The sequence below is a fragment of the Rattus rattus genome, chromosome 4, assembly GCF_011064425.1.
Source record: "Rattus rattus isolate New Zealand chromosome 4, Rrattus_CSIRO_v1, whole genome shotgun sequence".
Taxonomy (NCBI): domain Eukaryota; kingdom Metazoa; phylum Chordata; class Mammalia; order Rodentia; family Muridae; genus Rattus; species Rattus rattus.
This window is the reverse complement of record NC_046157.1, coordinates 66,815,873-66,832,505: the sequence shown is the minus strand read 5'-3', so window position 1 is coordinate 66,832,505 and position 16,633 is coordinate 66,815,873. Positions and strand designations below refer to the sequence as shown.

Here is a 16,633-nt window from a genome sequence, read left to right as displayed (position 1 = left end):
GAGATAGCTCTTGGGCGGGTACATGCATACAACTTTCCAGGAACTTGAAGTGGTGTAGAGAAAACTAACTACATGTCAGAGGGAATTAAACAAATCTCACTGTAATCCAATTAAATGTCTAAGATACCATGTATATTACTGTTTCCCAATTATTTAGACAAACATGAAAAGAACAATAGTATTTTAACTTAGAAACAACTAAAATGCTACTAGTCCATGTGACAACTAAGGAACTGGGTTTTAATAATTAATTCTCAGATAGTTGCATATTAGATGGTTGATCCATGCCGTCAAATTTCCTAGATCTGGAACTAACTAAAAGGCAAGTTTCTGGCTTATCTGGAAGGATTCTCTTGGTCAATTTATTTGGGGTGAATAGTCACACCCCAAAAGAATATAGTATCTTTTGTCCTCAGCCCAGTTGCGAGGAGATGGAAAGATTGAAACACTGCTTTTTCTTACTTGCTTTCATTCTTGTTGGCACGCTCATCTACCTGTGATGCTGCCACTCCTCAGTGAAGGCTGAAAACTGTGTTTTTAGAACCCCAGTGAGGATGGAAGAGTAGCGGTTCTCCAGGAATGCCCCAGGCCCTAAGCACAATATTAGGACAGCCAAGACATTCAGTCTTTTAAGCTGAAAATAACCAGGCTCTCAAGGGTCTCTAATATAAGATAATCATTGTTGGACTACCCAGAATTTATAGTGTAAAGCCATGTTGATAAATTTACTTTTACTACATATTTTGAACCGAAGAAGTTATACATGCCATGGTTAATTTTCTTATGAAATATTATGTTGTCTTATATTCGACATTTATTTATAATCATTAAGTATTTGAATAGTTAAAGGTATATGCAATTTAGCAATATTTAATGCTATATTTATTTGCAAAAGAACAATAGAATTCCCTTGAATTGGTAATTTTTAGAAGAAAGTACCCAATTCTAATTTTCACAACTATTATCTCTATTATGTTTTTTAGTATTTCCATTATCAACCTTTATAGAATCTCTGAAAAGCACACCTAAGTAATTTCAGTGTCTAGGAGGGGAGGCCAGAGCCTCTAGTAAGATTGAGGCAACCTAGGCTCCAAAGGGAAAAACATGTTTCAAAAATGCCAAGGAAGAAAACAAAACATAAAAACTTTGGAAACACAAACTTAACGCAAGTAAGAGTAAAATCACTTAATGAGTATTCAAACCTTTCAGATTAATTTTGCAAGAGACTTCTCAGATATAGTTTTTGGGGAACCTAACTACATTGAAGAAATATGACTATTATATATAGTAGTGTATAACTATTTTATACAGTAGTGTATAACTATTATATATAGTAGTGTATAACAGTGAATACACGGCATTCCTTGTGTTGTAAAATACATTTTAGTGATAGAGTTTTAGAAAAAGAATAAATTATATAAGATATTAAACACCAATAGGATAATTGGCATAAATATATATCAAACTATTTGTAAATACAGACAAGATTGCAAAATTGTTAGAAGACAAGGTTTCAGTTACTTATATGCAAAATTGAATGTATTTCTATTCAATGTGAATAATATGCATATAGAAACGATTATGTGTAGGCCAAAGAATACAATTAATAGTCCCTTTAGTTTCTTTAATTTTAAAAATGGACATCAACTCACTAGAACCAAAAATATAATTGAAAATCTGGTTTATTTGAAAGATAAGTCTAGTAAATTAAAAATCAATATTTTCATAAACTTCACTGAGATAACAAAAACTCCGACAGTTTTCTTTGTTTATGCCACTTACATGTAACTTAGATGTGCTAATACATTAGGTTATATTAGAAAATGAAAAGTTAATTTACTGAATTTTATTTTAAAGCAGATGTGACAAGTTATAAACACAGAACAGGTTATAAGTTCATGCACTCCAAATTTAGAAACTATCCTGAGGCTTGCTTTAAATTTTCATGTCTCTTTCAGTTGGATTTTAGATGCTCTGTTTGCTTGGTGCAAATGTTGGGAGGACTACTTTGAACAGGTCTCCACACTTTGTATTTGTTCTCCAGAGTTGCCATGGCAAAGTTATTTTAATCTCTTACACTTTGAGAAGTTCTGTATCTAAAGCAGGGCTCATCCAGGTCATGTGTGTCCAGAGGGCTCTAGAGAAAGCAAGGTTCCTTGCTCATCCTGCCTGTCAGTCACATTGGACACAATATTATTCATACTCCACCATTAAGCACCCCCATTGTCACATGGTACTTTTCCCAGGGTAACAATGTTGTATCTAAATAACCATCATTATATTTAACAAAGGTAAAACCCCACTGGATCAGTACATAGCTTATTCCTCCATGTCTATCTTCATTACGTCTAAAAATACCTTATTTTCAAAGAACTCCTGGAAGGATAGAAATAAACATAACTTTTTGTTACCATGATCCACTCTACGCCAGCATCTGTTGTCCAAAATATTCATCTCATCTTGAAATTAAAACAAGAAGTCTTTTATGTTGTACAGAGATTATCTATGTAGTTGAAGTCTTAAAATCCTTTAAGAATAATTGTGTACTTAAAATCTCATCTTTTAAACAACGTATCTCAGATGACGTGGTTTGTGTTTGGACACCATTGGGTCAAATTTTCACTCTCTGTGTAGACTGAAGCTAACTTTAAAATGTAGTGAGAAAGACAGCCTAACAGAATGGCATCCATTCAATGGATTTCAAAGGAAGTTAAAGAACTAAAAGGAAAACAAAACAATCTATCAATTGCCCTGTGAAAATATAAACCTTAGTTGGTGTGAAAATTCTCCGGTGATGATGATGTTGATAAGCCAAGCATCAGTAATGCTGAATTATAATAGACAGCGGCATAGAATATTTTTATTATTAAAAACAATATGGCTTATAAATTAGAAACACCTTTGTTCTTATTTTTAAAAAATTGAAAAGAACCCCACATTGTAACATGAGATTGAAAGGACTGAGAGAAAAAAGTGAGCATAATTAAACATATACATGAATTTTACCCTACACTTAAAGAGAAATAAGACGCAAGCAAAGGCAAGGGAGACCACATTGGCTTCATCTTTAGATGTGAGAGTACACCACATGGGCACGGTCACCAGGGTCAGGATGGTATTCTATAGGACACTCTCTCCTGTGCTATGAGCTCTGAGAGGCAGAGTGGCCTGGGTACACTAAGTAATTTGCTATTCCAATAATACCACACTGAGTATTTTCATTAGACGATTGAAAGAAAGAGGAAATGAATGGATCTGGAGGATAGTATTCAATGACAAGATTTTTGAGAATGCCTGGAAAAGGTAGAAGGCAGTTCCTCCTTACAAAAGCAGCAAAGGGAAAAGATAAGTAGGTTATCCAAATTGGTAGCTGGTGGTTGAACATATTGACATCTATTTTCACTATAAAAATAAGATCTATGACTATATATATAGTGAAAGATGGATTTTTGGAAAGGGAATATGAGGTTTGGAATACTTAGAGTTGGAAGGGGGGATTTACAAGAGGAAAGTAGTAGATTGGCCAGAAGTACTGGAAAATTCTGGCTATGTTCTCTGATCCTATAGTATAGATGAAAGATTAAACAGCAATGGTATTTTGCTAAAAATGTCATGATTAACACAGGTTCTATTTCAGTGATTTGTACAGTGTTGGCATTTGCAATAAAAATAGTTTAGATATGATTGTTACTGTAGACAAGTGACAAGACTGTTGTGACCATCACTCTTGGTCAATGTGAAGAAAACTTGCCTTCATTCAAATCATTATATTTCAAATAATCATCTTTGAGAATATTTTTCTTTCAAGGCAGAATACCTCAAAGACATACATAACTCCTGCAGTACAACCATATTACCGCACCGCAGTTGCAGCTACAGATTCAAGTAGTTGATATATTCTTTGTTTAAATCAAGTTCAATTTCCAGAGAATGAACCCATGAGTTAAGACTGGAACCCACATATCTTAAATGTGTTCTTTTCATTATTTTTTTCTTCAAGCCTGCGTGTGATGAATCCATGTGGAGGGAAGGTGCTTGAAGATATAATAACCACTGACAAATGTTCAGTGTTCTCTTGCTCTCAGCATTCATTCCCTATAGGTTACCACTCTGCTTTTCTGAGCATAGTACATTGGAAATAGTGCCTCCCTCTGCACCACGATTCCCACTGTGGCATGACTGACTGATTCTTGGCAACTCTAGAATCAACGTGTAATGAAATATTTATGATGGTAAGCAGCCTATTTGAACAAGTTCACACAAATCTATAAATTGATTTTATTAATGAAGACATACTTTTTCCTGAATTGTGTCTAGAGAACATGTTAAAATTGCCAAGTATTTGTGCAGTTGATACATTTTTTTATTGTTTGTAAAGGAAATGCCTGGACATTTACATCTTCTATATTTCACTGCTTGAATAACATATATTATATGTAACCATATGTTTGTTTATCCATGACAACGAAGTAAAGTCCATTATGAAACATTAAGACCCTATATAGAAGATTGCCTCATCTACATTATTTCATTTAAAATAAGAGTGTTTGGACATGCTCAAGGCAATAGGTGAATAGATGTCTGTTGAATAAGACAATTACTCACTGCTCTAAGTTAGGCACTGATTCAGAGGGGGTACATAGCTTTCCAAACCTCAGAATTAAACTCGGCCCACACAAGAGTAAATAAAACTGGATGAATATGCAATTTCAAAAGACGGCCAAGGAACTCATCGAACAAAAGTAAATGAACATGAACTGCCTTTGTAGGAGAAAAGAATCAGTGCTTCTATGAGGCAAGAAATGGTTAGCATCACAGACAAACCATACAGAGGAAGAGGTTGGGGCAGAATGCAGAATATGTAGAATGTCTGAGGAGCAGAACAAGACCCATGGTGAAAGGCTAATAGGTTTGTATTTAATCTATGGAAGGTAGGGGAAAACACTTAGATAAAGGCATAGAGGTGAAGAATAAGTAACATGGTTATAAACACCTGTTATTCTTCATATTGAGAAGATTAGGCCATATTAATACTCTCAATTCTTCATTCACATGGTAATGGGATGAAGCTTAAAAGTTTCACAAAGTTCTATCTGTGGACGTTTTGTTAAACAGAGAGTAGCACCCTTGAGAGGAGCCAGTTTGAATTGAACAGTGTCATAACTTTGAGAGGGGTGCCTTTCATTAGCAGATTGGGAACCCAGATTCTTCCTATCTTTCTCTTTGATAACTGGGTACTAGGAAGTTAGGAACTTTGTCGAATGTAGCCACAAGGATTTTCTGCCTCACCACATGCTCAGGAAAATGTGTCCGAATGACCTTAACAGGAAATTTCTGACACTGTTGTGCACAGTAAACCAGTCTTCTTTTTAAGTTTAATGCATGCCAGACAAGGTGTTAGGACAGAATTGGAGAGGATTAGTAATCCAGTGCTCTCTGTATAAAGTACTTCACACCTGGAGAACAGATTTCTTGTCTAATGATTCTAGATGCTCTACCACGGGTATCGAGATGTTTAGTACAGCTCACCTAAGCACTCTCGATAACGCCTATCTCAGCCCTCCCTCTTAGCTTCTAATGTTTGCGAGACATGCTTTATTAATTTAGGGCTGGCAGAAACATGATTTCAATTCCAGCCTTTATGTAATCAAAGCTTTCTCCGCACCTGAAAGTCTGTGTTCAAAGTTGTCCTGTTTATAATGTTCAAAGTAGTCATGTTAAATCAGGGACTACCAGATATTAATTTGGTTTTTCTTTTTATATATTAGGCCAAGTTTAGAAAGAATTTATTTCCATATGAGGTCTCCTGAGATACTAGAGGCTAGGATCTCAACATATTCTTTTGGAGAATATAGGTCAATCCATAATAATGTAAAAAGGGAGAGTGAAGGGATTGTTGGGGGAAAATACTGAAGTAGATTTTGGTAACTATTTGAATTACAAATCATAAGGGGCAATCCCTTAAGGAAGTGAAGACATCACAATAGAAGTGGAGAGATCACAGAATACAGTTGATGAGAAGACACCCAGGGAAAGAATGTTTCTAAGGCATACAAAGGAACACATAAGAAAGGAATAAGAAAGAAAGGCTAAGATTAACCTAATACAAAGAGAGGGAAAGCACCTAACAGGAAGCAAAGGACTTGTGAAACACTGTGACATGGTAATAATTAATAAAATCATCAACCCAAGAGAACACATAGAACAACTGGTGCTCCAGACACATATGTAACAGAGGATGGCCTTGTTGTGCACCAATGGGAGGAGAGACCCTGGGTCTTCTGAAGGCTCCATTCCCCAGTATAGGGTGGTGGGTGGGAGTGGGTGGGTGGGTATGGGAGCACCCTCACAGAAGCAGGGGAGGCAGAAAACTGGGGAAGGGGATAACATTTGAAATGTAAGTAAGGGGTTGGAGAGATGGCTCAGTGGTTAAAAGGACTGACTGCTCTTCCAGGGGTCCTGAGTTCAATGCCCAGCACCAGCATGGTGGCTCACAGCCATCAATAATGGGATCTGGTGACCTCTTCTGGTGTGTCTGAAGGCAGCTACAGTGTACTTATAATAAATAAATAAATAAATAAATAAATAAATAAATAAATAAATAAATAAGTAAATATTTTAAAAAATAAATATAAATAAAGAAAATACCCAATAAAGGAAAGAACAAAATAATTGAGACCTCAGAGTGGTACCATAATACCCTGTACTGGGGCCCTCATCCTTTCTTCCTTATTTGTGCCTGGCCACCAGGAGGTGACCATCTTGTTTCACTTTATATTCACTGTCATGATGAGTTGATGGAGCGGAGGCTCAAAGGCAAAGGTGTACTAAGCAGCTATCGGGTGAAACTTTAATAAGCATGAGTCAAAATAAACCTTTCCTATTTATTAATTGATTATATCAGTTATCTATTTCTGGATAGAGTATTGGAAAACTAACAGAACTGAGACAAATTTGCTAAGTAAGAGCACCAGTGGAAGGGAAGCCCTGGGTCCTGCTAGACTGAACCCCCAGTGAACTAGACTGTTGGGGAGAGGGCAGCAATGGGGGGGGGGTGGGAGGGAACACCCATAAGGAAGGGGAGGGGGAGGGGATGTTTGCCTGAAACCGGAAAGGAATAACATTCAAATGTATATAAGAAATACTCAAGTTAATAATAAAAAAAAAAAAAAAAAACCCAGTATTTTTTTCTACTATGAGCTAGAGTAAGCATTGGGGTAAGAGGGCAAGGACTTTAAAGCTATGGGATCAGAAACAGAGGAAGACATAGGAAAACAAGGCATACATTCTATTTGGTCTGGAAATAAGGATTCACGTTCACTTATGTGCTAGGCCGTGAGATGGAAGCCTCTCGCAGTAAGATATAATATTAAGTATAATAAAAACTGAGGTTAGAGGAGTTGACGTACAATGGTGTCTTTTTGTTTATTTTTTGAGCATCTGGGCAAGGCTGGATCGTGAGGAAGAATGGCAGGGGTAGATAGTATTTCCTTGGTTGCCTTCCCTGATTGCTACCCATCACAAGACTGGAGGATTCTGAGGTTCACACATAGACATTGGCTCTCTTGTAGTTCATTTAAGAGGAAACAGTGTTGCTGGAATACACTTGTTGCTGTTAGAGAACATTCTAGACTAATATTTACCTACTCTAATAGTTACAATCTAAACATATACTAGAAACTCACTTACATGATGTTTCTAGTTTTTAACAAAAGATAAATACTGTTTCCTAAATGTTCTAAATCATGCTATTGATATTGTTTTCTCATGTAGTCTAGAATGGCCTTAAACTCAAAACAGCCTAGGCTGACTTTGAACTTCTAATTCTCCTGCTTCTACTTCCTAAATTCTGAAATTACAGGAGTATAAATAAGAAAGTAAGCTAGCATTTTAAAACATCTAATACATGTGAATGTAAAAAGGAAATAACTTTAAAATAGATACTCTGCAGTCACTTCAACTCAGACCATTATCATTCATAGTAATAATTTTTATATAATTTGATTTAATCTCATTAATATAGTTGATATCTCCATATTTATGGATCAAATGAGAATCACATAAAAAAACTACCTAGAAATGTCTTAATTTTGATGTATAATAATACAAACTAAATGAGGCACGTTACACATATTTTAATTTTAGTGGAAAAAGTAAAAATCTAATTTATATTATTGTAAAATTAACACATATTTTTCAATAACAAAATCATTGAACAACTATGTAACAATGTACCTGGATTTGATTTCCTATAGTATTAAAATCTGGCTAAATTTAGAAATATGTATGTGTATATACATATATATACACACACAATAACAATAAACAAAGAGGATATGATTCTGAAGAACAGAAATGTGTATATGGTAGTGTAAGTAGAAAGAAAAGAGGGAAAATATTGTACTTTTATTATAATTTCAAAAGAAAAGATAAATTTTTTCAATTTATAAAATTCCATGAATATTTTATATATAATAAACCTTAAAAAGAACTTATATTTAAAGTAATTTATAACTTTGCAAAAATAAAATATTCTTCATAGCAAAAGTAGAAAGTAATCATTCTGATTCTAATACTAATATCAGCAAACAGCATTCTGGATAATCATGTTATCTTCATAAATTTGAGGTCACTACTTTTGGAACAATTTTAAATTAAATTAAGGTAATTTATGTTTTTCATATGTTATGGACGTTGTTGCTAGGAATAAACTTAGAATTTACCATTGTTGCAATTGTAACAACTTAGAAAATCCAAGATAAACTACATAAAATTCTACGTTTGATGCTGATAACTTCTTTAGGGTCAGGCCTGGCCCTAGGGAACTCATGGAACTGTCACTATTGGTCTATTATTAGAACCATTGTCGTTTTGTCATAACCTGTTTGTTTCACTCTACATGCTTGTTTAAGTATATGTAAGGTGAATCTGTATAAATTGAAACATTATAAAATAACAGGAAACATTATTTCCGATAATTCACATTCTGTAGCTATACTTATAAAAATTTAAGATATATTAGATGTTCTGAGCTTAACAATATATCATTTAGCCTTGAGAAATCGCTATATAAATATATGCTTGCCAATATATAGGCTTCCTAGTACTTTAAAAAATATACAAAGCTTGTTAGGATCAGAAATCACTATGTTTAAGCATATCATCAAAAGATTAAATTATTATCTTGGAACAAAATCTAAAAACCACCTAGGTTAGTGTTTAGCAGTAAAAAAACAATAGCTTGCCATCAAAGAGTTGTTATGCATGTATTCAAAGGATTGTTAAAGCGGTGCTTCTCAAATATTCATGTGCTGGAAAATCACCTGGGGATGTGTTAACAGAGAGGGCTGGAGTGCAGCCGGAGACTCTAAATGTCTACCAGCCTCGAGAATAAAGCAGCGTCTGCTGGTTTAAATAGATTTCTTTTCTCCTTAGATTAGTTTCTGGGAAATGTGGTTTCTTCAGTTATTTAAGATAAAAATTTTATTTAAAGAATCAAGCTAATTGAATGACATTATCATAGCCACTCTCAAGCCAAATATGAAACATGAAAGGAAACATTAAAAATGATACATTTTATCAACTGTTATGAAATGTGTTGCATCATAATCAAAAGGAAGAATGTATATAATTATAGAAAGAGACCCATATTTCTGTCTACTTCAAAGAAGAGAACAGAATCATAGTTGATCCCAAAGTACTACTAATATAACCATTTTCTGCTTGGGCACTTGACTTTCCCCTCTCTTCAGAAGAAAACCAAATGAGTAAAAAGTCAGTGCTAATGACAGAGGCAGTTTTACAGCATCAAGCCGGAGCTCTTATAGGCTCATCTATGCATATTCCCTAACTGCACTTCAAGGAGGACAAAGAGTAATCTTAGGAATCAGGTTCCTGTTACTGATTTAGTGGATAAATTGCTGAACACCTGAAAACCAAATTTGGAAGAAGATGCTAGAGTTGGTAAAAATCTCTGTCTTCCTTTATCTAGACTGCAGTAAGGCTTCATGTCCCCTGCTGAGGTGGACAGAAATACCTCCTGCACAACTGCCGGGCTGTCAGTGCTTCAGGTAGATGTATTTTATAGGAGATATAACAGGTCTTCCCCCTCCCCCAAATTTAACTTTGCTGGATGCAGGCAGGCAATGGATCTCAATGCTGTAGGATCATGCCATTAAGTTGATTCAGCTCAGATTGCTTTTCAAAGCTGTCAGGATCTGGGGTCAGTGATTTGTTTACCTCCAGAGAGAAGGAAATGACTGAATGAAAGATAAGTTTTTAAAAGGCAAAATCAATATTGATTGATGAAAAATCACTTTCAAGACATTTTTGGAGGGATGTGGGATTGGAATCGACAAACATACATGTTTCAAACGCTGTATCAAGCTTGTATGAAATTTTTTCAATGCAAAAAACCAGACCGTATATATTTCTCCTCATTCAGTTATAAGGTTAAAAAATTACAAAAAAAAGATTTTAAAGTATAAGACAGGTCACTAAAGCCCCTGTTTCTGCAATGACTTGGGACACACAAACACACACAGACACACACCCTACACACACACACACACACACACACACACACACACACACACACACATATACACATATATATATATATATTCTCAGAATACTGAACAATTATGTAATGTAGTATAGTACCAAGATTATTTCATTACTTGTTTCTAATTTATAGATATATGTAAATAATCTCCAAAACCTCTGTTTTTTTCCTGAAAGGAATCATTACTATTATATTGGACTTTATATTATAATATTTCATAGCCATTATATAAATAGGAAGTAATATGTCAATTTTCTTAAAGCAACTACTTAATTTCTCTCTGTGAGGATTTTGCTGCAGTTTTGTTTCAAGCATCAGAGAGCTTACTTTCCTGTGAAAGATTAGAAAGTTTACAAAATAGAGTAAAACCTGAAGCCTATCATTTATTTTTACTTTGCTGTCTTAAATGTGTTATTGACAATAAAAAAGGTTGTTAGAAGTTAATATTGTGACATTCTGGATCAGGAAAGAAGAAAATGAGATTGTGTATTAATTATCTGCACACCAATTAATTCAAATCAATGAAAATGCCAAGATGATTGAAGTATTTGAACTGATGATTGAGAGACGTGATAGGAATGAAGAGAAAGCCACTGGGCCTGCAAATCAAGAAGCAGGGTGTGTTAGCTTGAGGAACTTGAGGACAAACAGAATTGCTTCTTTAGAAAATTATAAAGAGCTGAGCCGCTGTATCCAAGAGTAAATGTGCTTGCTGCACAATTGTGAGGACCTCCATTCGCATGCTTAAAATCAAGCTCCAGATATGTTGTATACATGTCTATAATATCAGTCTTCCTATAGAGGAGACGAAGCCAGGGGGATCCCTAGAAGCTCATGGCTGCTGTGTCTAATATATACAGCAGAAAAAAGACTAAAGATGCTCAAACAAGCTAAAAGAAAAAAAAACAAAAACAATTCCTGTTACTATAAAAAGAAAAGTCTGTCTCAAATCTCTGCTGTCCCTCCCCTCTCTGTCCCTCACTTTCTCAGTGTCATGATGCAGGTGAAGGTAGGTACAAGATAAAACGAGGCCTGTCATTGGACGAGAAGAAAGGGAGGTGGGAACAGAGGATTTAAGAAGGAGAGGGAGGAGCAGAAAGGGAGAAGCAATATGGAAGCAGCCTTAAACAATCCTCGCCATGCATCTCTACATAGATACAGGTTGTTATGAATATTTCTTCAGGGATGGATTTCTTCAGGCAAATTTATCTTATCTAGGTGGGCGGTTTATATCCTTATCAATTGGTTGTAAGTTAATTGTGTGGATGTATTCTACATTGAGTATTTAATATATAAATCTGGCTGTTGGGTTACAGTTTGTTGAGTAATGATTTCACTGGGTTGTTGGGAGTGTGGGCAGAGTCCATGACAGGAAGTCATGCTAGGCTATAGAGTGCTTGGGACTAACGCAGCATGGGGCCATGCTAGCATGGCCTGCGGAACACAAGGTGAGTCTCAGGCACGGTAACACCGTGCTGCTGACAGACAAACAATTAGAGCATATCCACATGGAATGATAACTTACAGGAAACAGTCGTGCATTTTCTTAATTATACCACTATGTGTGTGTGTGTGTGTGTGTGTATACATACATACGTATATGTATACATATATGTAACAGATGGTATACATGTGTTATATACACATAATTATATATGCATCTATGACAATATATATTTACATGTATGTTTATATATAACATATTTATATATTTTTTCTCAATCATATCTATATATTTTCCTTCATTTAATTTCTTCAGAAAATTTTTAAAGCAAGATATTCAAGAACATTGTTATGTTATTATCAAATTTATTAGGTATAAAATGCTAGACAAGCATTAATTTATGGTTGACACTGAATAGAGAAATTAATGAACTATACATGGTGCATTTATGTATAGTGTTTCACTAGGGATGCTAGCTGATGAGATTATGAAAGAATCAGAAATGAGAATGGATAGGAAATATACTCAATGATTATTTTCAAACACACACACACACACACACACACACACACACACACGTGCACACATGTAAATTAGAGACATAAATCTGTCCAGAAAACTCCAGTTTCTGATATAGAAAAATCATACTAAATCAACCGACTATTAAATTTACTAATTTATCTTATATCCATTCCATTCACCTAACATTAAGAGAAATTTCTTTACTAATAAAAAAGATTCCAGATGTAGTTGATTTGCAACCACCATAACCTCTTTTAGGTATGCACAGAATAGGGAAGGGTACTTTTAGTCAAACACCTGAATAGTCTGTTTTTCATCCATACTAAAGACGTTAGTCTTTAAATTTTGAAATGCAATAGCATATGATGAGATTGTGCATTTTAGCTAATACCTTTTAAGATCATTTCTGAGCATAACACATTGTCTGGGCTTCTGGACATTAGTTTAATTATTCTTCAAAATGATTGCTGTTGGCTTGCTATTCTGAGTCTGGCTTGTAAGGTGTTTCTAAGGTGAAGTTTTTCTCAGTCATGTGTGCACTAAATCATTTTTCATTCTGACATGTCAGTTTCCCATACTTCATGTCTTTAAATTTCTGTTCCAAAAATAGTAGGCTGCATCCCTAAAAGGAAGAATCATTTTTGTCATAAATTTAGCCTTCTATCTGATATTCTTGTAACAAAACCTTTAATCTCATGTTAGCTAAAGTAAAATTCTGCTTAATCTGAAATCAAAATAATCTCTATGGAAGAACGTGACTGTGAGTCACTTCACTATACATTAACTATGAGTAAAATCTATTGAGATGGCCATTTTTTGTAAAATCACTTTTTATGGCTTCTTTGAATATTCCATAGTATTGGATCACATTTATTTCCCAGGCTATACACATCCAAATCTACCCTGGACTCTATCCAGCTGCATATTCACTCTTTGCCCTCCGTGTTTATAGCCCAGAGAGTCTCAATGCTGTTGCCCCAAATATTCCTGGAAATGGGACCTGCCCTCTAGTGTGGTGAACTTACCAGAATCACTCTCTAAAGAAAGCCAATTTTTTTTCTTCATCTGGTAACAATTGCCATTAGCTCCCCCACTCTATGTTGGGATATTGTCTGGTATGATCTTGCACAGATACTATGTGTAATACCATATAGACTTTATTTGGTTGGTATAATCCATCACCACTGTCTTCTACCCTCTTTTTCATAAGGATCCCTAAGGCTTGGGAATAAGGGTGAGATATAGACTCCCACTTAGGACTGAGTACTCCACAATTTCTTATTCTTTGCACAGTGACTACTTGTGGGTCTTAGGGGTCATAATTTTCTACCTTCAAAATCACTCTTAGAGGCAGTACATTGAGCTCCATAAAGACAGCGCCGGGGCAAGCGAGAGCCGGATGGGCACTGGGCGACTCTGTGCCTCGAGGACGAAAATCAGCTAAACATGGGCAAAGGAGATCCTAAGAAGCCGAGAGGCAAAATGTCCTCATATGCATTCTTTGTGCAAACCTGCACAAAGAAGAAGCACCCGGATTCTTCTGTCAACTTCTCAGAGTTCTCCAATAAGTGCTCAGAGAGGTGGAAGACCATGTCTGCTAAAGAAAAGGGGGAAATTTGAAGATATGGCAAAGGGTGACAAGGCTCATTATGAAAGAGAAATGAAAACCTCCTTCTCCTCCACCCCAAAGGGAGACCAAAAAGAAGTTCAAGGACCCCAATGCCCCCAAGAGGCCTCCTTCGGCCTTCTTCTTGTTCTGTTCTGAGTACCACCTAAAAATCAAAGGCAAGCATCCTGGCTTATCCATTGGAGAGATGTGGAACAACACTGCCGCGGATGACAAGCAGCCCTATGAGAAGAAGGCCGCCAATCTGAAGAAGTATGAGAAGGATACTGCTGCCTACAGAGCTAAAGGAAAACCTGAGGTAGCGAAAAAAGGGGTGGTGAAGGCTGAGAAGAGCAAGAAAAAGAAGGAAGAGGAAGACGACGAAGAGGATGAAGAAGATGAGGAAGAGGAGGAAGAGGAAGACGATGAAGAAGAAGATGATGATGAATAAGTTGGTTCTAGCACAGGTTTTTTTCTTGTCTAGAAAGCATTTAACCCCCCTGTACACAACTCACTCCTTTTAAAGAAAAAAATTGAAATGTAAAAAAACAATCACTCTTAGATGATGGGAGTTGGGAGATGCCTTGATCCATGGGCATAACAATGAAAATAGAGGTCATTTTAATACTATATCCATTTAGCAAAATAACAGTAAGAACTTCTGTGGGTCCCATGACCTACCTAGTCAAGGATTCTTGAGCCCTTTATTGGTGCTAAGAAAGAGTTTCATTCTGCTAAGTAGAACTTTTTTTTTTAAATGTATATTTTTGGGTTATTTTATTTATTTTTATTTCAAATGTAATTCCCCTTCCCAATTCCCTACACACATAAATTCCCTATCCTTTCCACCTTCCCCTGCCTCATGATGGTGCTCCCCCACTTACTCACCTCCTCCCACCTAAGTGTCTGCTACACTGGGGCATCGAGCCTCCACAGGACTAAGGGCCTCCCTCCTATTGATACCAGATCAGGCCGTCCTCTGCTACATATGCAGCTGGAGCCACGAGTCCCTCCATGTGTGCTCTTTGGTTGGGGGTTTAGTCCCTGGGAGCTTTGGGAGGTCTGGTTGGTTGATATTGTTGTTCTTCCTAAGGGGTTGCAAACCCCTTCGCCTCCTTCATTTCCTTCCCCTAACTCCTCCATTGGAGTCCCTGCGGATGGTTAGCTGCAAGCATCCGCATCTGTATTCCAATCAGAATGCAGTTGGTTTACTACCATGACATCTACGGCACGCACAACTGCACCATACCAGCAGATACGGCTTTTTAGACTTGTCATTGTTGAGCAGAGATTCATACCTGGGTAAGACTACTGATTATTTTTCTTTTCCAGTATTGTGTCTAACGTGTTTTAACACCATGAAAGCTAACAAGTAGCGAAAAAAATTCTAGGTCAGTATTTGCTTTATTTCTTTATATTTCAAATATTTGATGACTTAACACCAGGTTCCAGAAGGTATGAAAGGGCCCCAATAATAGCCTGGAATGGGTTATTTCTTTTTAAGTTTGCAAAATTTTAACTCAGCCTTTACAAAGGAAATGATGATATTAGTGACAATATACTCTACAGGTAATTATGGCTGTGTTAACATATGATTGTCAGATTGCTTCTGCGATCAAGTTTTTAAATAGAGATCTGAAGTATTTAACATTGAATGGAGAACTAGAAGAGGAACAAAAGCTAATACCAAGGTCTTAAGATGTTTATTTTGCTTTTCCATTTACTGAATGTGGTTGGATAATCTCTCCAAGGTAATTTCCCCACCAGAAAATGCTGAGAATCCTACATCTGAGTGAGAAATTCAATTCACAATGTATAGTGAAAGCATTTATTTACGGGACTTTTGATAAGAGTAAGAGTTACATTACATACATTTATTTATTTCAAAAAGAGACTTCCTAAGTTGACTTCTAACCTCTGAGGATTTGTTCAAAATCTAACCCAATGCAACATATTGGAGATTTCTATTACAGTAGTGGTTTCATTTGGAATTTTTGCTTTTATTTCTAAAATATTATTTTTTAATGAAATCTAATCCCAAACTCACCATCATAATATAATTGAAACTGTTCATCTAAGACAGATCTAATTCCTTTTTCTCTTTCAGAATCTACTCTTCTACTGAAATGTAAATCCAGAATTAAAATTCATCTTTTTTTCTTGTCTTTCACTAATTTTGATACACAGTCCTCAAGAAAAGGTGTTGTGTCTGATTCAGATTTGGTTTGCCTCTATTATGTAGTTATTTACAGTAATGGTTTTGAAAAGTGTGTAAACCAAGAGAAATCTATTCAGAGAATCGAAAATTTATGATTTCTCTGATGAATTAAAATCACCTCTTCTACTTTTGAATTAGGGGTTTAATTTAAAATATCAAATCCACTTAATGTTACATATATATATGCAGTTAAGAGCAGGATATTGCTATTGCAAAGAGCCTCTGTTAGGTTCTCATCACTTAAAGGAGTTCATGCCCTGTTTTGTCTTCTGATGGCAC

General features: G+C 35.7%; 1 protein-coding gene and 1 pseudogene across 1 annotated transcript in view; one reads left to right on the top strand and one right to left on the bottom strand.

Moving 5' to 3' along the window:
* LOC116897713 (roundabout homolog 2-like) overlaps positions 1-16,633 on the bottom strand; it is a 1,086,199-nt gene that overhangs the window by 800,526 nt on the left and 269,040 nt on the right. The gene's annotated exons all lie outside the window — the stretch shown is intronic.
* Positions 13,977-14,677, top strand: LOC116897712 (annotated as a pseudogene).